At 35.4% G+C, this 24,299-nt stretch overlaps 1 protein-coding gene across 7 annotated transcripts in view; it reads right to left on the bottom strand.

The window, feature by feature from the left end:
* Positions 1-24,299, bottom strand: part of BBX (BBX high mobility group box domain containing) — a 273,615-nt gene that overhangs the window by 122,760 nt on the left and 126,556 nt on the right. The window contains exon 4 of one of the 7 annotated variants that reach the window (XM_030940581.1): positions 10,238-10,335. The exons of the other annotated variants lie outside the window; for them this stretch is intronic. The gene's annotated coding sequence lies outside the window, so the exon portion shown is untranslated. The remainder of the gene's footprint in view (positions 1-10,237; positions 10,336-24,299) is intronic. 7 annotated transcript variants of the gene reach the window in all.

The raw sequence follows: 24,299 nt of genomic DNA, 5'->3' as shown, positions 1-24,299 counted from the left end.
GGCTTAATTTTGTTAGAACAGGTTTCTAAAGCATTATTTATTAGCACTACCATCAGAGCTTCCACTTTTCAGGTGTTATTTTGAAAAGCATTACAGGAAGGGAGTCAACTGCTACACCCTCTATGCTGGGCCACCACGGTACATCACACACAAAGAGGCACACTCCAAAATCCAGAGAAAAACACTACTTTTGCAAGTTTAGGCTTCCTGGTCAGCAGAGCAATGCAAAGCTGATGAGTCATTTCTAAAACATGAAGTGCAATTCTAAAACTTTCAGAAGAGTAACAAAGATCCAATTTGTTTAATTAATGAAAGGTTACATGGAATTGTAAATCTGAACTTTTTTACCATAAGAACTTCATGATCACTTAGTGAGGATGTTGCAACTTGAGTGTCTTCCTTATCTACATGTGCAGCATGTCTTAACAGACCTGTCAACAATCAAAGAAGCTTTTAAAAACTGCTATAGCGAGACCTAGCAATTCAACTGAATCGCACATGGTCTCCTATAAATATTACATAAATAGTGGTTTCAGTGGTTTCTGACTGAAAATTCAGCCTCTTTCTGCTCCTTTTTCCAACAAGCCGTACTGTCAGGTATGGGAAACCCTAACGCTTTCATAAATTTGGTTCTGTCACCTTTTCAAGTAATCAACAACCTCGTTTTACTTGGAAACCACTTCACCCTTACTTTCTGCACGTCTACTACCACTTGCACCCCCTGGCCTCCTCTTAGAAATATGGGGCTTCTGAAATCCTATTTGGATTTTTGGAATATTTACTTTGTAAAGAGGTACTCCTAAGAGGCGATAAAGGAGTCCAACTCAGGAGTAGCTCTAGTTAAAATAGGGAAGTCAGATACGTTCGTTTATGCCATCCTTCGACTTTGGTCTGTGAGGAGCTTTTCCAGACCTTCCTAAGAACCAAAAAGCCCCATGTGGCCACTGAGGAAGGTTTGGCTTGTTTCTCCATTATCCAAAAATAGGGCTCACTTGTCAAAGTCTGACAGCCTTCTGGCCACAGTAACACTTATGGGCTCAGCAGGAAGTATCTGAAATCCTGAATTATGTTCACACTGAACACTTGTTCCTCCCAGCCTTCCCTGATCCCCGGGACTCAGATCCTACTTTCTTACTGAAGCTGTTCTTGCCGATAGACTTTCTGTTTTAAAATGCCAGTTCTGAGTCCTTCCAGGTTGTCATAGGCTAGGCTTTCCCAATGAGACAACAAGGGTTAAGTAACATAATAAATTAAAACTCATTTTAAAATATGGTTTTGGGGAAGAGTAATTTTTAATGACTCTTCATGAAGGAATTTTAGGTACTATGACATCAAGATGAGAGGGGTTTTTAAATAAAGCCCCCACAGTACAAGTTCAGAGGAAAGAGAAAGCCTGGACTGTACTAATCCCTTTCTGGTTCTGCTTGTTCATGTTTTATTTTTTCCATTTTATAAAGAAACAATCTTAAAGCAAGTAAGCAAGCACTTTAACAGAATCCTGTTGTTTCTGGGATGGATCTTTTCAATGCTGCTAGCCACACACTATGTCTTCCTGAAGAGGTGGTATTTTATTTATCTTTGTATGCCCAGTGCTATTGTTGTGCCTGGCATATATTAGGTGCTTAATAAATGTACATTAAATCAATGGCTCTGCTGCTGGGAAACCACACAGCTTCCATATTCAGCACAGCAGAACCTGGACAAGGCTGAGAAAGTATGTGACTCAAGCCCAGAAAACTCTATGAGCCTGAATTTTGGTTAATATACATCAAATTATTACCATGATATGTAAATTCCATACAAATTAAAAATTCTGTATCATCTATGTCAAAGTAAGATATGCATGGTGTCAAACATAACTGTAAACTATATTATTTAGACTACAAACTTTACAACCTGCGATCTTACATTCAATATGAAAATGGTACTGACGCCATTTCAAAAGAACTACACAAATCTTTGGCTTTTTTTTTTTTTTTTTTTAATGAAGCCCTTAAATATGGCTTTGAAAGAAATCCTAGACAATCCTGCTTAATTTCACTTTGTCTATGCTTCGTATCTCATGTGATCTGACATACATGTTAAGTGTGAACTCTCTTTTTTCCTGAATTTATAAACCTGCATCTATAAATTATTAGGTTATCTGCAAACAGTGTAATCTTGGGCAAGTAACCTAACCTCTCTGTGCCTTGGCAACCTCATCTGTAAAAGGAAGATAATAACAGTATCTACTTCATTGTGAGGATTAAGTCAATTTTTATAAACACATAACACTGCTTGGAGTAGTGCTTTACAGTAAGTGCAAATGAAGGTTTGCTATCATTATCATCATAATTAATCATGAACTATAAACATTCAAATCAACTTGAAATAAACTACAGTTAACAACTTTTTTTTTTTTTTTTTTTTTTTTTGAGAAAGGGTCTTGCCCTTCTTGCCCAGGTTGAAGTACAGTAGTGCAAATACAGCTCACTGCTGTAGCCTTGACCTTCTGGGCTCAAGTGATCTTCCCACCTCAGCCTCTACAGTAGCTGACACGACAGGCGTGCGCCACCAAACCCAGCTAAGGTTTCAAATTTTTGCAGAGGCAAGGTCTCACTGTGTTGCCTAGGCTTATCTCAAACTCCTGGGCTCAAACAATCCTCCTGCCTCGGCTTGCCTCCCAAAGTGCTGGGATTACAGGCTTAAGCCGCCATGCTATGCCTATAATAACTTCTAACCATACTCATGTAACCAAAAAAAGTAAAAAATTCATTCAATATTATTGAGAACCTACTATTAACCATATGTTGTGCTAGATTGACCTATGCTGCTTTAATCCAGTGCTCTCATCAGTAAATACCGTTAGGTAAAGAAATACCTCTGCATGTCAAAAATCTGTGGGTAGAGAAAAAATAGGGGGGTGGGGGGAGCAAAATATAAACAGCAGGAGCTTGGTTAAAATGTAACAATTTATAGTGATTAAGAATCCCATGAAAATGCATTTATTGGCATAAAAAGACACTCAAGATAAGTGGGAAAAAAAGTTGCACAGAATATAAGAGCCTGATTCCTTTAAAAAATACATAATAAATATGTGCTTACATATACATAAACCAAAAAAGCCTGAAAGAATGAACACTAAATTGTTTACGACATTATCTCTCTATGATAAAATTATGGATGAGGTTTTCTTCTTTTTGGTAATTCTATTTTTTAGTTTTTCTTTAACTTAAAACACAAATAATTCAAAAATCAAAAAATAAAACATTGGGGTATACTGTATAGTTCCATAAACAATAAGCTTTTAAAAATACTAATAGGCTAAAGAGATTAACCAAATCATTTGGAAATTTGTATGCACATAAGAATAAGATTGTTAGTTTGTTAATACAGACGTTTCTCAACTTACAAGTAAGTTAAAAATACAATTAGTGGAAAATGGTCTTTAATATACCTAAGTTACTGAATATCATAGCCTAACCTAGGTTAAACGTGCTTGAAAAACTTTTAGTATTCGATAAGTTACATAAGATATGCAACACTATTATAAAATAGACTTTGTGTTAGATGATTTTGCCCACTTGTAGGCTAATACAACTGTTCTGAGCGTGTAGGTAGGAGAAGCTAAGTTATGATGTTTGGGAGGTTAGATGTATTAAACGCATTTTTGACAGGATATTTTCAACTTAACAGTGAGTGTATCAGGATGTAGCCCCATTTTAAGTCAAAGAGCATCTGTATTTGAAAAATAAATTCAACACTAAGAAATTTTTCACAGGATCAAGGTCAATAGTTCTTAGAACTTTAAAAGAACTTTGGAACCACACCAAAAACATAATCCATATCTCTGCTATAAGCACAATGCCTTATCAAAGCAAAATACCAAAACTTATTTTCTAACTAGCAGGGGACCAATTTTCTATGCTTTCCATATTTTTTATAAAATTAAGAATGTAAAATGGTTAGGAAAGCAAATTTCCCGATGTTATTAATACAGGTTACCAATGTCATGCTATGTTTGAGAACATATCAGGATGTTCTAGATATGTTTCCTATGATGAGTGGGCAGTATGACAAAATGACTGGTTAAAATTTTTTCACTTTAAGATTATTTTAAAGTATATATGAATTCATATATTCATGAACAACCAACCTTCAGAGAAAAAAATAAAACCCTTTCTGTTCCAATTATACCCGCTAGTCAAGAATGCTTCAGGATAATGCTAAACACAATTACAAGATGCCATCTAGTGGATTTTTTATAAAATTTCTCTGCTTGCTTACATTTAAATCTTGATGAAATGATCTTTTAAAAAGCTATTCTGCATGAAAAAACAGCTATCCCCTACACCGCTTCCTCACCAATTACTGGTCTGAGCTGGTGGACAACAACATATTTTAAGCACACACAACTCTGACTGGTAATAGTGGTTTTAAATCTCAAGCTGAATATCTGCCACTACCACAAAGAATAAGGAACAGCCCAATTATCTCCTAAGTGGTCCAGGACCTATAATGGTTGCACAACACAAGTTAGAAAGGAGATTCAATTTAACATGTTTTTATCATTCACTTCAGATGATGATGATAAGAGATTAGCATCATTATATCGGGACAGTAATTACTGTTACTGCTGCCCTACACTATATGAAAACAAACTTACTCGTTCTAAATAAGCTATGTCTGATATTTCAAAATCAGTGTAGTGTTCCCAGCAAAGCCATGAAAGCGGTACCACGTCCCAACATGTACACAGCTGTAAAGGCTCTTTTTACTATCAGTAAGACAAGTTATGATCAATTAAAATGGTATTAATGAAACCAACTGATGTAGCATAAATACATAAGGCAAGATGGAAGACTGATACCCAACCAAATATTTATTTATAGTATTAGACTTTGATAATTCAGATACAATTTATAATTAAACTTACTCAGATGAAATTCACATCTATCTAAATTACCTTAGTTATAGACTCATTGTTTTGATCTTTGGAAGAAGATTCTACAATTTTTTTTTAAAAAATTCTAATTTTCTAGATATTTTCAGATTCCTACATTGTAAAACAGAACTTATCAATTTATTTGTAGGGCATCCTACTGTCTGATAATAAGTTTTTATTTTAAAAAGTTTTCTGTAGCCTGTCATAAGTGGCTCCCCTAGGAAAATTCTCCATTTGTCACTGCTATTTCTGGTGTCATATTTAATTTATAGGATAATTTGTTTAAAGAGCTACTCTTCTAAAAATGAAACCCTTCAATACAGACTTGATGGGGACTGCAAATCCAGCCCTTGGAGATCATCTTGTCCCCCAATTTACAGATGACAAAAAAAAAAAAAAAGACCCACAGGGGTTAAAGGTTAGCTCAAGCTCACCAAACCAATTAGTGGCAGAGTTAAGATCGGGTCTCTTGACCACAAAATCAGAACTCTTTCCGCTATATAATACTGCCTTTTTCTTCTTCCCCAAATAGTAACAGAATGTCTCCTTTAAAAGCTTCTTAAGGTACTGCAGCGTCATTTTGATCTAAAAGGTCCGTGAGGGAACTGCTGCCTAAGTGTATCAGACGCAAACGACAGTATTAAAACTGAGTTCCTCCATGATCATCAGAGAAGCGAGGCGCAAAGCAGCTTCTGTAGAGCAATCCAGATCAGTGGTTTTGACAAGGGGACTGAGAGACAACAGAACAGACTCATCAGTTATTGAAGTGAGAATCTGTGCTGTTTACTAAGAGGGCACAAGGAGCTGCTTCTGCTTCCCATCAGCACAGTCCTTAAGCTAGCTAGGGCTGAGGGAGCACCCTTTCCTCCGCAGGTGCTCAAAACATGATGGCCAATAAACAGAAGTTCACAAACTAACCCTCAGGATTTGAGAAGAAAAGCTCTGATTTCCCTCAAAACTGCCATCTTTTGCCTCTCATCATCTCACAGAGTAAGGACAGATACACTATATATTCTTTTAGTTCTGAACCCATTTCAGTCTCCAGGGTCTGAAACTTTAATCTGGATCTTCCTATCAGATTAATGGCAGTTGACACCGTTTAACTTTTATGGTATAGTTAAAATGTCCTTTCTGTTATTCTTCTGCAACACATTACTTCTTACTATTCATAACCATATTCTGACATAATAAATGAACACATAAGTGGAAGTCTGAAAACCTGGACTCTCTAAGCAGGAGCATGTCTTGGCTAAATCACCTAACCTCTCAATATCAGGTTGCCTCTTTCGTGTCTGGAGATGGCTGGCCCCTACACTCTAAATTACTCTAAGCCTGTTATTTCTTAAACACACTCTGCAACAAATTCAACACAATAGAACTTACCAGGCCTTGCCCTAACACTACCTCTTAGCAAAGGCTTTAACAGAAGTCTGAGGAGTGTAGTGATAGGAACAAATCTAAAAGGAGTTCTTTGTAAGATCACATGTGAATTGCTTTTGAGAAAGTCTCTTTAGACGTCTTACTTTGGCTCCTCTTCTATACAAACTGCTGTGGGAGCCTAAGAAAAGCAGCTTTCAAACGTGCAAGTACACAGATTTGGTACTGCTGCCGCCAGGCTGCAACCGCTGCCAGGGGAAAGAAGTGAGTCAAAGCAATTCAACACATCGCATGCCTCAATGTCTTCCCTTCACTTGGCAGTGATACACTGGGATCAGTCATCCAGCTAAACGTCCAGAGTCCCAAAGTCATTACTAGTGCAAGGGTTTCTAGTCTAAAACTTCCAAGGTGATATAAAAGTTTAAATTCAATACAAAGGAGGTCTTTTTATGTTACTACTAAATGCTTGGAATAATCTGTGAAAAATTAGAAGAGTAGTGAGACAATGACTTAGGAATTCTACAATGTGTGTGTTAGAACCTTCAGACACACCTTTCTGGCTTGAAGGTGTTATGGTACTTATTAAAAGAATCGAGAAGAATCAAAAGGCAGTTTTTAGTATTAGTTACATAGTCAGAATTTCCAAAGATATTTACATGTGTGTTTTTCAGCCTCCTTTGACACGTATTTCTAATTTTTAAGGGACTATAGATGACTTACACATTCTTTTCCCTTGAAAAATGTATCATCAAAAGTATTATTAATGGTTTGGGTCAAATTATATCATATATAAGTTTGGATGCATTTTTTTTTCTAAAGAGAGTGATTAACTTTACATTTTGTGGCCATAGCACTCTGTAAAGAACAGTTCACGTCTGTCCACCAATATAAATAAAATACTTGAAGACTGTCACAAGGACAGTGCCTCTTTTGACAAACTGCTCTATGCGTGTTTTACACGAAACAGGGCTTCCAAATGTAGAAAAGGTATGTGTTTAAACACGATGAAATGTATTTCTAACATGTGGGCTTCTTCATTTTAAAAACAGTTCCACAGGTATTTTATGGTAATTTTCAAGAGTTTACAGTAGTCAAATGTTATCCAGAATAAGAGAAATTTCTAAGAAAAAATTTGAAATGGGTCCTACTATAATAATTATCTGGTTGTCTCTAATAAGCAGCAATTTATAAAACGGACAACTTTATTGTAAGGAGGCATACTTTTAATCAGTATTATTTTCATTCTTTGAGAGTCTAGGAATGTTTATCTTTGCCTATGCTCTGAATTTTTCGGGGGAACTGTACAACTGTTAAAAAGGAAACAAATAATATGATTCCTGTGAAGGTTTTTTGGGGTAGGCAACAGGTACAGAAGCCGAAATGCTGGGGTTTAAAAAAATGTAGATTAAAGCTTTCTTAAAAACAGATTTTAAATGGCTATTAGAAATTATCGAGTCTTTATCAACATAATAGGCAAACTCACTACCATACCCCAAGAAAAACTCTTTGCCCTAATCAAACAAATCTAATTGTCATTACATCCCATAGACGGTTTTGCAACTCCTGAAACCATTTCTACTACAAAGAACGTTTTCTCTGACACTTGATCTCTTTTCTTTATTATCAAAAGTCTGTTATCGTGAAACTCTTATTAATAACTCTTATTAACTTCATCTAACTTGATTTAGGAATAATCTTCTACTCATTTTGAACTCCTACTTTACTTAACTTCATTCAAAATCACAAAATTATGGAAGTCAGAACATACTTCAGAGATTATGCAACTTAACTCCCTTACTGAAAGACAAGAAAATTCAGGCCAAAATTAAGAAATTTTCTCAAGGTCCTAGAACCTGTTCAAGATGAAAGAGCTGGGGCCAGTACAAAGTCATTCATGGGGTTAATTTTTCATTTTCATTTATCACTGAGAAAGACTAACAATTCTAAAGCCAACCAAAGTTTATTTAATTTTTAAAAAAGTAAATCGTGACACTCTTCACAAAGGATAAAAATTTTACTTCATTAAAATTTACTTCATTAAAATGACCAACAGTCATTCCACATTCAAAGTAAATGTAGTGAGCACCCATGGCTATGCCAGCCCTTTAAAAACAAAAGGCAAAACAATATACGAGAACTAAATACTTATCCTAAGATCCTGATATTTCAGCACACTGTACTCCAATGGACTCCACTACTTAATAAAAATATGCCCTAGTTTGATACTCTTCCTCTGTTCTGGTTGCTTTCTTTTACCATTCCTTACTTCAGCTTCTAAATAATTCATACCTTATACTTAGGAGATGTTATCTTGAGGAACTGGCAATAGTACAACACAGCTTCAAAAATACACACTTTCTACCTGAACTACAAAATGTTTCCAACATAGGTTCTTTTCATGAAATGCCATATTCAACTTATGCTTGAACACTGCAGTCATATTATTCTAGATCCCCTTTAACTCAAAATATCACTTTGTATCACAGGGTTATAAAATAGCCAGGACCTTCCTCCTAATAGGTCAAATCCTCTCAATACTTACTTTGTAGATGGTGATTTGAAGATAAGAACACTTTTTCTCAACCTGCACTAAGAGTTATATAATTAACATAGTTATTTTACACTTGGGGAGCTAAGGTGAAGAGATACTTAAGGTCTCATACAAGTGACTTTAAGACATCTGCTCTAATTCTCAATTTAACAGTCCAGACATAAGATTATGCCTCATCAGAAAGTTATCAAACAGAAGATATCCTTTTCCAATTTGTCTCCAAGTTTCAAATAAAATACACTACATGTGGATATCAAAACTTCTAAAATTCATTTTATCACTGGTTAAAATTCGGTGTTTAGGACTTTTCTAAACCATGTTGATCTTTCTGTAACTGTCTGAGATAAAGAATCACAAGTAGAGACTTTGAAGATGTAAGATTTTCCAAAAAGGATCTGAGAAAACAGAATCATAAAACTAGCCTGCATTCGTGTGGTCATTATTCTTGTAGCACGCTAATCCATTATGAATATTTAGTTAAGTCAGAGACTCATCAACACTCTTTTGCTGTCTACATATTTACAGCAACTGTCTCTCAAGGAGGCAATGAGTCTGCAGTGTATATGGATCTAATAAAATGTGTGAATTGTTTTATTCTGCTGCGCTCAATTTTACAATTCTGAAAAGTCTTTTTGAGATATGTTTCTCTACATGTTTCTGGCCTTGTCCATATCATTCTTTGAATTGACTTTCTTCAGTGAACTAAAGCATTCATTTAGTTTCAACAAATAATACACATAAAATTATGATTTTTTTTTTCTCAGTTTGTGAGTAACACTGAGATGTAGCCCTTGTTAGGTCAATCTTGAAATGAAGATTCAATGTTTTCCTCTGAGGATCAGAAAAAATAATTCAAAAGAAATACTGAGCTCTATCACTTAAGCTCTCTTAATAGTCTCAGTGGTGTTTAGGCTTAAATCTCTACAAATTTTAAGATAAAAATACACTACATGTGGATTTCCGATCTTCAAGTTACAGACAGACGCTCTTATTACAGCAGCCAAAATATAATCTGAATGCTTATTTTGATTTCTTTGCACTACCCAAAATCAAATAACTTTTGTTGGGCAACTGCAGACACTCGGCTGAGTCAATGAACATATTTAAGACAGCTGTTTCTTGTTTGTGAACCCAGAACTATTTTTACTGAAGGAGGTGCAGGTTGTACAATGAAAAAAAATCAGAATCCTCCAAAAAATTTTTTTAAAATACTCAACAGAAAGGATCTATTTAACATGTTTAAGGATGAAACAGCAATCTGATCTATGTAAATCTCAGAACACAACTAACAGATATTCCTCAACTAGCCACATTTAAAAAAAATTGTTTTTAGAAAAAAGCGACAAATTATAAAAAGCTAACATCAATTAATAACAAACACCAACCTCTCAGAATGTCTTGTGCAGGCAGTGCAGAGGTGGAGATGTTGTTGGTGTTGGTAGTGGGCAATTAATTGGGTGTCAGTACCTACTTCTTCAAACATCTGTAAAATAATTATTATTCATTAAAGTGATCCTCTCATTAAAAAATAAGCTTCCCTCTAGTATTTCTTATTAATCCAGTCAAGTGTATTAAACATTTTTATATTTATAATACAAATATGAAACTAAAAAGTTTTCTAGCTATCAATGAATAAAGTAATCGAAACTCTTCTAAATATTCCTGTTTATTCCATACTTTTTATTCTTTTTAAAATTTTTATTTTATTTTTTAATTGACATATAACAGCTATACATATTTATGGTGTTGATATTTCAATACATATGGTGAATAGTACTCAGATCAGGGTAATTATCGCATATCCATCATCCTAAACATTTATCACTTCTCCCTGTTGGGAACACTCAATATCTTCCTTGTAGCTATTTAAAACTATATATTACTGTTAACTACAGTTATTCTACAGTAGTATAACACTAGAACTTATTCCTGCTATTTAGCTGTAATTTTATATCCTTTAACAAATCTCATTTTTATTCTTGAAAATTAAGACATTAGTTTCATTTCTTAATATACTAAAATTACTATTTGGTAGAAAATGTACTCTCTTATTGTATGTTTTAAGGTGATATATTAAAAATGTATTAGTGATCTATTTTATTAACTGACATTTTCTCTGAATTTAAAGTGCTTTTCCTCAAATGCTGTAAATAAGAAATAGTTAAATCTAATTAGCTAAGTGAATACATAACATCTGATTCAAATTCAGGTGTACTAATATACATGAAAGAATAGATATAAAAATATGTATGACTATAACCCTAATTTGGACCCATTTCATAATTCCTAATAAAGTAATATTTTGGAAATAAGAACTAAAAAGTTTATCTGTTTTCCATTTCCATGCTCATGAAATCAGAGCAGGGGTGTTAAAAGGCTTGGTGACTTGGCAGTCAGGCCTGGTTATGAATTTTGACCACTAGTAGTTATCTAACCTAAGGACCTCTGTTCATTAATCTGTAAAAGTAGACTAGGGCCTACTTTACAGAATGGTTACAATAGAAACATATAATAAATGTGAAAAATCCCTTTTAGAGTACCTCATATATGCTGCCTTGTATACATACTGTTAAAAATGCACATTTCCTTCCCTCTTCAAACCCTTTGGCACCACTTCAACCCAAGAGATAACTATAGCAGTTCCTAAGTGATAATTTCCATTCAAACTAATCTGTATCAGATTTACTTAGAATCATGCTTTGAGGTTTTCACTCCCTGAAATCAAACCCTTCGGAGGCCCTTTACGGTCTACTCCTAGAATTTAATTCCTTAGTTTGGTATTCTGGATCTTTTTTGTGCCCCTTCCCACCTCACTCCCCACCCACATATTCAAAACCTGGCCTCAAATTTCCTTTGCCTTTTACTATACTCCAGAAGATTTATTCAAGGCCCAGCTCCCTGCAATGGAATGCTTTTTTGCCTCTTATCATTTGTCCAGAGATCCCTTATTTAAAACGGCCCTTCTCTCTTCCTCTCGATGGAAGTCAAATATGATCCTAAGCAAAATAACATCTCCTTCCTCTAAATTCTTAATTTTCTACAGCATGAGCCACAAACTGCCTTGTGACACTATTCTATTATTATCTCAAATGATAATTTTAAATCTGTGACTCAGCCTCTTATTGTACCTCTACTTCAGAAATATTCACATCACCATCATCATCATCATCATCACTGCTAGCCTCTTAATTGCAGGCAGGGAGTCTTAAAGTTCCCATTGAAGACCACAGATTTAAATCTCTGAAGTTAACATTGCCACGGTTCACCCTTAACTTTAACCTCTGAATGTGGGAGGGGGATGGGAAAAAGTAGATGTCTCCCTTATTTGTCTTTGAAGTTGCCATAATAGCATAAATCAAGAAAAAGGAGAATGCAGTCCCATCATGATTTTGTCAACCATAGTAAGTACAAAAAATAAGAGCCAGAACCTTTGCGTGAAAACTGTCTTGGAAGCCTTTTAAATGCAAATAATTTCAAACAAATCAACAGAAGTCTCCGGCACATTTTTTAAAGATTGAAAGAAAAGGAAACGTACTCAAATCAATCCTTGATTAAGCTCCAATGAGTGCAGAAGAAAGGCTATCTCCATGAGCTTTAATTTTGAAGGAACAGCTGACTGGATGACTCCATTCAGTGAAAATCAGACCCACTCCTGCCTTGGCACTGAGCTCTATTAGTTCTCTGACTCAGAGTTCCAGAGCACGAACTTTCCCAGGTCCAGAGTGGTTCTTAGCAGGTAGCTGGTTACTAACGGATGAAAACACAAGCCCCATGTTTACTAGGCAGCTCCAGGCTCATAGAAATAACACTGCCATCAACCTGATTATAACAAACATACATCTATACGTGCTGCGTAGGGGTTAAGTAACAGGAAATAACTATAAATGGATGAAAACGGCAGCCAAGACTCCTCTAAGCTCAAAACAGACCTTAACCTAAGTGCAATAATGTCATCATTCAAATGAGACACAGTGCTTGGTTGGCTAGCACAAGAAAAAGGAGTAGCGTCCACTGGCTAAGCACAAAAGAAGCTCACAGATTCTGAGTAAGATTTGCTGGGAGAAAACAGTTGGGCACGTGCATAGAAGAAGAAAACCATATTTAGAAATCTTCAACAACATAATACGCAGGTGAGCTTCCTAGAAGGGTCCCAATTCCTCAAAATAAATATTAATATCAAAGTGCAGCTGCTCTACTTTCTGTTCCATTGTTTTTACAGAAACAATCAGCGATTTGTTTTTCAGATTTAATAAAACCTATTCAGGTTTTTGGAAATGTAAATTTTTATAGCTAAGATAAATAAATGGTAATACACTAGAAAACATTCAAGAAAACAGATTCATTGCTCACTTCTTTTTCATAAAAATTAGAGATCTATTTAAATATTTTACTTTTTAAATTTCAAATACAAACTACAAGACAAAATTAATATTGTTATTTCAAGCAAGACCTAAATCTGAATGAAACTATTCAAAACTATTTTAATAAAATACTTTCTAATAATATAGATAAATCTATTTTTAGAATACTTTCTTGAATAATTACATAAACCTCAACATTGAGCTTACTTTTATATTTATTACCAACTTTACTGTATAATAGACATGCTATAAGAGTAAAAAATATATAGTTCAAAATTTATTCTTTTTTTTTTTTGAGACGGAGTCTCGCTCTGCCGCCCAGGCTGGAGTGCAGTGGCCGGATCTCAGCTCACTGCAAGCTCCGCCTCCTGGGTTTACGCCATTCTCCTGCCTCAGCCTCCCGAGTAGCTGGGACTACAGGCGCCCACCACCTCGCCCGGCTAGTTTTTTGTATTTTTTTAGTAGAGACGGGGTTTCACTATGTTAGCCAGGATGGTCTCGGTCTCCTGACCTCGTGATCCGCCCGTCTCGGCCTCCCAAAGTGCTGGGATTACAGGCTTGAGCCACCGCGCCCGGCCTCAAAATTTATTCTTTTTTTTTTTTTTTTTTTTTTTTTTGAGGCGGAGTCTCGCTCTGTCGCCCGGACTGGAGTGCAATGGCCAGATCTCAGCTCACTGCAAGCTCCGCCTCCCGGGTTTACGCCATTCTCCTGCCTCAGCCTCCCGAGTAGCTGGGACTACAGGCGCCCGCCACCTCGCCAGGCTAGTTTTTGTATTTTTAGTAGAGACGGGGTTTCACCGTGTTAGCCAGGATGGTCTCGATCTCCTGACCTCGTGATCCGCCCGTCTCGGCCTCCCAAAGTGCTGGGATTACAGGCTTGAGCCACCGCGCCCGGCTCAAAATTTATTCTTAATTTAGCATTTATAAAACCTTTTCCAAATTAAGCCCATCCAATGCAGAATCCATCATAAATGCATTTCCTAGCATCCTCAGAAAGAAAATTTTATATCACATATTTATATATTTATAAATTTTTCTACTGCATTTAAGGATGGTCCAACTTATTTTATTAATGATAGTTTATTTTTAATATTCGTTGCAACTTAAATCATTAGAGAATATATGGCTTTCAGAAGACAAGACATTAAATCAAAATGAGAATACTAAATGAGTGTTGTAGGTTTTATGAAGCACTTTCAAGCCTGTCTAAATTAATAAAATACTAAGTGAATTAATACTACAAAAGAAACTTTTATCACTGATATATAAAATATTAACGTGAATACTTAACAGGTCAAGACTTTTACATTAATCAAAGACACATTATAATAATAGTTAGAATGAACATTCTCCTATCAGTAAAGTTTTCATGTGAGGTAATTTCTCCCATTTTTCCCCTGATAAGCATAACAGAATATTTCTCTCCTTGAATTCCTGAGGAACAAAAAGTAATCTGTTCTTCTTGAGATAGGGTGGTATTAACTGCTTCTCTGAACAGAACATTTGGCATAATACGTTTCCTTAAGAGTTTTGTCAAGTAAGCAGTTAGTTAGGAGGGGTGAATTCTCACAGATAGTCTGGCTTCTTGTGCCTCATGGCCGGACAGCCCAGTGAATCTTGGGTGTTTTATGTGTTTGGAGGCTGGGGGCAGGAGGTTAACAGCTAGGCTTTCAATAACAAATAATGTGACATTTTAAAAACTCACAATTTTTAAGCTTCCAAATTTGAATCAGAATTCAGTTAGTGTTATTAAAAATAAATCCTTCACTAAAAAAGTTTCCCCCTTTTTCCTTCTTTTTTAGTTGTAAAAGTTTTCTCCTGCCTTCTCATCTTACACTAAAAGTTGCAAGACTTAAATGGAATCTTCACAAACCAGATCTATAATATCATGAGGAGAGAAACATGTCCACTGGCTAAGCACAACAGAAATGTACACAGTCTGTATCGCTGAATAAAGGTCAGGAAGAGTCTATACTTGACCTCGGTTAAAGACCAAATACATAGCTCACCAGTCACCCACTCACCCTCAGGAGTGATTGGGATGTGGTTATAATCTCCAGAGAATTCAAAGGAAGTTGGTTCCCCTTCCCACTGTAGCATGATTTCTGGCATCTTTTGCCTTTGGTGCAGAGTTCAAAAGTACTCAAGATGAATCCAGGGCCAGTAACACATTTATGAAATATTAGTCATGTGAGAATCTGGAGTCAAATAACTCCTTGAAAGTAGTTTAGCGATTCCCTGCAATAGTAATGGAAAGACTACATGAAGGTAGCAAGGAAAGAAGTCAGGCTCTCACTCACCATTCACCTGGAGTTGAGGTGTCCCAAGCTGAGGAACCACAACAGAAAGGAAAAAACAACTTGCCTTCAGCACCAGATACAGACAGACTCACTGACTTCAAGGAAAAGCCCAACAGAAAGAACCAATACTGACTCAAAGATGGTAACTAGAGTGTGAGAAAAGACATGGGGTTATGCTGTATAGCAAATAACAAAGGTTGGGATGAGTTGCCCTGGGCACAGCTGTAGGGTTGAGGGAAAAGAAGAAGGAGCAAGGCGGCAGAACTCAAGCATTAGCATTGAACAATGCCTGGGCTGCCTGATAAATGAAATCGGGAAGCCAAAGGCATTTTTTATACTAGAACAAATCAACCCTAAAGAACAAAGAGAGGAAGAGAAGTTCAATGTATGCCCCCACTTGCTGGGTTATGAGACAATAACTGGTAGGTTGCTGTGACACAGTTATGGGCCTAAAGCCCAGTAAGGCAGAGAGATTCAGACCCTGGTAGTGGTGCCCAGACAAATAGTGACAAAGTGTTTTTCATCTCAATTAGAAGATAGAATACAAAATTGTGGTGTCAAAAGGAATCTTACAGATCACTGGTCTAACACTCTAATTTTTCCAAAAAAAGTAGAGTATAGCTCAAGAAGAAATGACTGGCTATGGTTTAATAAAGCTACTTACTAGCAAAACTATTTACAGTACTCATGATTTTGGCCTAGTGCTTTTAGGGAAATTATTGTAGCTAAGCAGGGGAAAGGTATTTCAGTGCTGACCGCATTTACATCTTTCCTTTCCACATTCAATAAATATCCGTTGAATAAGTACCAGGAAATAGGATAGATACTGGTATATTTCTTGGGAAACTGCAGAAGATATGTGTAGTAGTGACAGCAAGCTTGACAAAAGACAAAATATTGAGATTAGTCAACTAAAATTCTAAAACACGAAGTACCTGTTACAAGATTAGGAGGAACTTTTGGTATTAAAATTGGAACAGTGTGTACAAATATCAGATACCAAAAGAATCATTGGCTAACGAAATCAAAAGAGGGTGAATGACAGAAAAGGGGACGTGAGTCATTTACTCAAGTTTTTGGAACTGCTGCAATACAGAACAAAACATGGGTTGATCAAGGCTCTGCAGCTTGCAAATAGTCCTCTGTGGGTCACTCTTTCTCTATCTCAACAAGAATTAGGGGGAAAAGAAAAGAAATGTACATTCTCTGCAAAAACTGTTTCTTAGAAGTCAGAAAAAGCTGACAGTTTTCATTTATCGCAAGAGAACATTGATTCTTATGATAAGGTTTTCTGAAGGCAAAACATGTAGTGAGCACACAGATCCAGCTATTTCAGGATGTCTAGATTTAAATGAGTTTGAGAAAAGGTATGAGTGACAATTTGGGAAACAGAAAAATAAAAGCAGAAGAGTAAAACTAACTTTTAAAAAATGAGGGTCATCAGGGTTTTTGTTAAAATGTTTACAGGTAAACTAAAAAATCTTTTCCATTTTTAAACTTCTGCTTGGATATAGTCATATTCATGCAAAGTATGATTCATAAAGATATGGTGAATATATCAAACAAAAATCTAGTAATTTTAAAGAACTACAGGAGCCAGAGAGAGAGAATACTTACATTCTGTTAGTGGGAGTATAAAATGTAACAAGTTCTATGGAAATCCATGTGGCATTATCTTGTGGAATTTCAGGTTTGGCGTACCCTATCACCTAACAGTTCAGCTCCTGAACATATATCCTGAAGAAATAATATGTACATAAAAAGGGCATATACAGGACTCAACAACTTTTCCTCTGTTGCTTTATTTCTAATGACAAAAAGAAAAAAGAAAAGAAAAGGAAAGAAAAGAAAAGAAAGACAGCTTAAATAGCCATTAAAAGAAAGTAAATAAATTGCGGTATTTTCATACAATAAAAGATTATACATATATGATGATAAATGAATTACAAAGACAAGCAGGAATGAGTCATAAATATGGTGTTGAGCAGGAAAAATAGTTGTTGCAGAAGAAAACATGTAGTATTCTTTATATAAAATTTAAAAACAAGCAAAATTTAACGTAGGGGGTACATAAGTATGAGAAAAATGACAAAGAAAAACACAGAAGTAATAAACTCAACATTAAGGATTGTGGTGAGGGGTAAAGAGAGGCAATGGAATCTGGGTGGGGCACACGGTGGGCCACAAAGAAACTGGTAATGTTCTATTCTCAAACTAGTGGTAGGTTCTCAGTTATTCGTGTTAATGCTATTCTTTGTACCTTATCTACATAGTATAAGTATTTTTGTGTAGGGTAGCAAAAAGAAATTATCATAGTTTAGATTCATCCTGATTCTAAGGATATGACTGCAGAATTATAAACACAGATAATGGTAGAGAAGGTAGCATAATAGGGTGCTGACTATAGCCACAAACTTATTTCTCAAATTAATAAATTTTTTTGTTTAAAGGCACATATTCAGCTTGCACACCATAGGGACATACAGAGAGTCTAATTCACCATTTCTAATATCTAATTCAGTATTGTGACATTATACCTGTTATCATTGTGAAACTCAGTTTTCTAATATGTTTTATTAGAAGGTATAAAGTGTCATTAATATCCATGCACAATAAATATTCTTGTTATCTACAGCATTTTCTGTATATACAAACATTCTTGTATATATAGCATTCTTACTTTTAAAAAGCTCTCAGAAATAACATTATATTTACTTAACAAACTATTTTAAAGGTATTTTTAAGTATTCACAAGTAGCAAGTACCTAGCATGTACTCAGTACTCTGTAAAATTATCTCTTAATTTACATCACTCTTTGAGGTGAATATTTCCAGCGTTAGTTTACACATGTGGAAACTGAGATTCAGCATTGTGAAGTAGATTGCCCAATGTTTAAAAGCTAGCATAGTTGGGATTCAAACGATATCCAATATCAATTTTATGTCATAGTACTTCTTTATTACTTAATATAATCACAATTTACACTTAAACCCTATAAATTCTAAAACTGGCAGCGGATCCCAATTATGTTTATGGAAAGTCTCAACTTGGCTGTACTTCTTTTCATAACTGGAATTTCTCTAAGACTGGAAGTAAAGTTAGCTGTTGGTAGGCTGAAACTTAGCACTTTCATTTCATTACCCCCCACGGTCAGGGATTCACTCACAGGGAAGCAAAGGCTTGCCAAGCCCCACAGAAATTACTCACTTCCACTCTCTTTTTCCTCATCTCTCTTCCAAATGTACTTCAAAACCTAATTTTAAACTCATGCAGGAAATCTGATTAATACCACTTGGCTTTCTCTACTCCATTAACCCTAGGACCCATCAGCACACATAAAACACCATTCGTTTATATGATTATTTGTCAGCTTTTTAATTTGTCATTGTTGTTTTCATTTGCATGTTTGTCTAGCCTGCAAGAACCACTGACAAGAATTTACAAATTTATTTCTTCTGTCCTGTGTCCTAACAAATTCTTCTTCCCCAAAAGGACCACCAACTATGCTGCGTGAACAGTAGTCACTTAACAAATGCTGAATGACTTACTACAGTGGAACAATTCGCCTCTGGTATTTCTCAATATCCCAGTGAATCCTCCACATCTATAACATGCTGGAGATGATACCAGGTACTGCTAGAGGCTTGGGGTCTTCCTGAGGGTGCCTGGGACAAGAAAAACACAGAGAGAGACCAGAGACAGTCAGGAGAAACACAGAGAGAGGAAACATGGAAATAAACAGAGGACAGAAATAAAGAGCTGAGAGGAGCAAAAGAGTCAGAAGTTAACAGAGAGATTAAGCAGCCAGAGAAATCACAGACAGGAGGAAGTTGGCAATCTGAACTTGGGTTTTGGTTTTGAAACCACAATTTTGGTACTATTTACTCATGTAATATGTGCCCTCATGTTACTAAATCTGTGATACAGTCAACCATTTTGAAGTTATTGCCATGGTTTTTCGGAGCTTGTAACTTTACCCATTAAAATTCATCTTCACAGGGTTTCATCTTTGGAGATACATCTACACACACAGTCCTCCAAACAACCCAGCTGTAAAGAAGGAAGTATTTTTTCCAGTTTAGAAAATGAAGGTCAGAGAGGTAACGTGACTTGCCCAAGACACAAGCAAATAAATGATAATCGAGGCCCCCAAATTTTCTGCTTCCAAAATCCACTGCTTTTTCTGATATCCTATGTAGTCTCTAGTAGAATATTACAGAAATCCAAACTGGTTTTGTAAAATAAAATACAAATAAACATAATTAAGGACAAATTTTTTCTATTTTATGGGACACTGAATTACTCAGACTACTCATTAGGATATTTTTAAGATATACCAGAAAAAAAATAAATCTGAATAAAAATATCAGAACAGAAATGAAATTAAGTGAACAGTCACTTGACAAAAAATTTTTAAAAGGGCTAGTTTATTTGCTTCTACAACTTTATAATTTCATTCTTAATGACTCAACGCATTTCAGCTGACTGGAAAGATAAAGCAATGTTCTGCATTTCAATGAATTCTTAGAGCTAAGTACTAGTAAAGAACTGGTGCTCAAAACTACTTGTTCTCTCTTACAATGTCTCACCTAAAGTCTACACTGCAATCCAATTTCAGGGTACTTCACAGGGTAGAAATTATGAAATGTATTGCTCTTTGTATGCATGAGTATTTTCTTTTGAGGGGCACTTACACTCTTCTAAATAATCATGCCCTTTTAGTAACATTCAATTGAACTGCCAGAAAAGCTGCTTTGATAAAAGTATAAGCATGTTATTGGATTTTACAGCAAAATAAGACAATAAGAACACAAAGAAATTTCTGTTCAACTGTGTATCAATATATTTTCCATCATGTTCAGCATTTTTTAAACCAGAAATTTTCAAATAAGGCCTAAAGTACAGTACTGCTCTGCCCTCTAGTGACTGGCTAGGTTTTGTGAGCTACATGCAATTTTTTAAAAATGCTTTTTGCATAATACTTACAATTTAAAAAAAATTTACATGATGGCTTCTTTTTTATCATTTAAGAAGTGAACAAAAAGTACTGGTCAACTTTTAAGATATGAGTGGTATGAACACAATGCAGGAAAGATACTAACGTTGAAGAATTTCTTTTCATCAGGCCACCCAAGTATTGCAAACCAGAAAAAAGTCTTAATATAAACTGTTCCAATCCTTAAATCTTCATGCAATTTATTTGGAAAAGTCAAATAATTCCATTACAAATTTCTTTGTTAAAAACCTTACAAATTTCTTAACTTATAAATTCCAAATTAGTCAATTATATTATTTCAGAGTCTGAGATATCAAGATGAATGATACTATATATATCACACACAGATGAACAATTTTCTACTAATTATAAAAGAGCAAAAATGCTTAATACAAAGCTATACTGAACATAATTTACCGTTAATTGCTCAAGTGGTACTTGAGGATTTTCCTGAACCTCAGTGTCGTCATTAGAAAACTCACTATCACTTCACTGATATGTGTGGAAACATTAATCAAGGATGCCAGTGAAGACAGGGCTATTACATAGAGATTCACCCTACTATTTCAACAAAGGGAATCTGTCGTGTTATACATCCCTCTTAATTTCTCCTGCCATAAACCTCTTGCTAGGAACTGATGTGTTGCTAGAACAGCATTTCTACTCTCACTAAACCCAGGGCATCACTTCTGTGTCTACACACTTACATTAAAAATAAACAGTGCATTCATGCACACGAATGTAAAAGGACACCCAAACATGTGAGGATAATCTGCAGACAGTGTGGTGGTGTAGTTAGCAGCACAAACCCTGCAGCCAGACAGCCTGAGTTTGAATTCCAGCTTTGCCACTTACTAGCAGCGTAACCTTGGGCAGATAATTTCACCTCTCTGTTCTTTCAGTTTCCCCATCTAAAAAATGAGAAGAAAAGGAGGCACCTACCAGTAGTAATAGGTTATATCTTGATAGGTATTTGGGTTATGCAGGTGTATGCATTTACCAAAATTCAGAAAACGTATTTTTAAGATGTGTGCATGCAACTGAATGTAGACTTACATCAAAAAAATTATACATAAATATTGAACTCTTGTTAATATAGATATTACATAATATAAATGCTGAAGCATTTAGGGAGGTGTAGTGACATCTATATTTTCAGATGTCTCAAAAATTAAGTTGAATTGATGAGGGATAGAGAGATGGACAGATGATAGATATGTAATAAAATAAACATAATAAAATGTTAATGGCCAAATCTAGGTGGTGAGTATGTGAGTTTCATAATAAAATGTTGGGGGAAAATATGCCTACCTTTCATCAGACTGATGTGAAGATTAAATATATATATAATAATATTAAATATAAAGAAGAATGACTGACTTAATAATGGCATCTAGTAATATGTTTATTTAAACAAATGAAAAGTAGTGATCTATTCTTTCCAAGTTGGTAGAAAAGGGGAGGAAGGTAATAAGGCACTGAGCTCCCAAACTGGGGTCAGTAGTTGCCATCAAAGGTGTTACAGGTCAAATTTCAGATACATCATAAAATTGCATAGACTATGCAAAGACTATAGTCTTTGAAAGTAACAATGAGCTGGATTTGAATCTCAGGTCTGTTTTTAACAAGTCAAGAAGCTCAGACAAGCTATTTACATGTTCTGAGACTCAGTTCTCTCTTGTATGAGATAGGAATAATGACACCTACATTTAAGGCTCACTGTGAAGACAAGGAAGAAAAAGACACACACACACACACACACACACACACACACACGGAAATGAGCACACAAAAGACAAATAACAGCTGTAGTTTTTAATTATTATAATCATCATTACTACCTAGGGAAAGTCTTAGTTTATCTTTACCACCATTCTCTGAAGATGAAAACCAAAGTGGCTATGTATCTGGTTCTTATACTAGAAACTGCACATGCAGTTGGCCCAAATACTCTGAAGGGCTTTCTAAAGGATCTTTATTAAAAGAGTAGGCCTTATTTTAAGTTTCACTAAGTGTGAAAGAAGAGCTGACAATGACAGGAAATTCATTATTCATTTCTCTGTAATGCCAATTATAATAAATATAAGACTTACAAGTAAGGCATTTGAAAGTATGTTTGCTGATGGCATTTTAAAGAAAATCACTTCAGTGCATTTGACGAAATGATATTAATACCTGGATGAGCTTTGATTTAAAATAGTCTAAGGTAACACATTTAAAGAATATTACAACTACATTTATAGAAGATGAGTTCTATGCTCCGAGGGAGAGGATTTGAAAATCATTATGGATTACTCAATGAAGACAGTGACTCAACACATAGTTTCAGCTAAAAAGAAAATCAAGAACTTGGCACTCAAAGAAGGAATATTGGAAAGATTACACAACATGGCTACTTCATTGACTGCTGTATAAAAACTGCTTTCTCCAAAAGTTATTCACCACTGGATTACTAACTCAAGGAACTTTTTTCAGGCATTTAGATATCCCTAAATTTCAATACTGTCAATCTTGAAAGTCTTCCCCATCTTGCACAGCACTATTCTGCTTTTCCCACCACAGATGTGATAGAATTTCTTTCCTTTAGACTTCCCTTAACAAACAATGGATATTTTCAACAGTTCCACTTTAGGCATATTATCTTTCACCAATTTTCAAAGTTTCAGCTCTTATCTCACTCTTCTATTAAAACTGTCTTCAGCCTGAATCTCTACCAAACCTCATCTCAAATTTATAACTACATCCTAAATATAATGCCATGGATATCCTCTGTGTTTCAAATTCAATCCATCCCAAACTTCACCTCCTCCTCCCACAAATCAGTAATACTAGCAGCTCCTTACTTCCGATGGCAGTATTAGCACTATTGTGAACATCCACAATTAAATTACAAACCTATCTTTGACTTTCTTTTAAATACCCTCCATTTGCTCCTTCCCTCGCTGTCCCTCTACATCCCCAAAATGAGTTCAGTCTATTGTCAAGTTCTACAGATTAATAGTTTCTAAATTGGTTCAGGTGATAGATACCTAGAATTCATATTCAAGAAACACAGTGAAAGCTAAATTTACAATAACTAAACACACAAAACAGAGGCTAAATAGTAGTAGGAATCAAGTGTTTTAGAAAATTGTCATTGAAGGAATCCTTAAAACTGAGTATCCATTAACTTTTGCCCTGTGAATGGGAAAGACTAGTTCTGTAACTTGGAATACTTCAATCTAAAATATTTCAAGATCCAGAGTATAACCTTCTTAATGTCTCTCATTATAGCCCCATTTACACCTGTCAATACACTACCAGAAGAATGAATGTTTTCTTACCTAGGATAATACTAAAGCCCCCTAAACCAGTCTTTCCAATGTCTACATTTTTCCCTTCTGTTCCATCTCATTTATATCAATCATTCAAAAGTTTTCAGTGGCCCATCTGCCTTTTGGGGGTTCGGGGGAAAGTAACTCACCTTAGCATTCAAGACCCTCTTTACATCTCTGCCTTCACACCAAAGTTTCCCACTGTAACTTTACATGTATCCCATCCCACTGGCCCAAGTAGTCTATTCACCCTTCCACACTTCTATTATTTCCTCCTCTTTGTGAAGTCTTCCCTGATATCCTTAAGTGGGCTTTAAGGTCTTCCTCAGAACTAGAAGTTTATTTGTGTATCTCCCTCTTTTGTGCCTGGACTTTGCCTTATACTACCACATTCTGATCTTGGTAGTGTGTAACACACTGCCTTGCACATGATAATTAGTATTTGTTAGCTATACAGAAGAATAGAAAATACATT

This window comes from Rhinopithecus roxellana, chromosome 1, assembly GCF_007565055.1.
Source record: "Rhinopithecus roxellana isolate Shanxi Qingling chromosome 1, ASM756505v1, whole genome shotgun sequence".
NCBI classification, from domain to species: Eukaryota; Metazoa; Chordata; class Mammalia; order Primates; family Cercopithecidae; genus Rhinopithecus; species Rhinopithecus roxellana.
The sequence above is the reverse complement of the archived record's forward strand: the minus strand, read 5'-3'. Positions and strand labels throughout refer to the sequence as shown.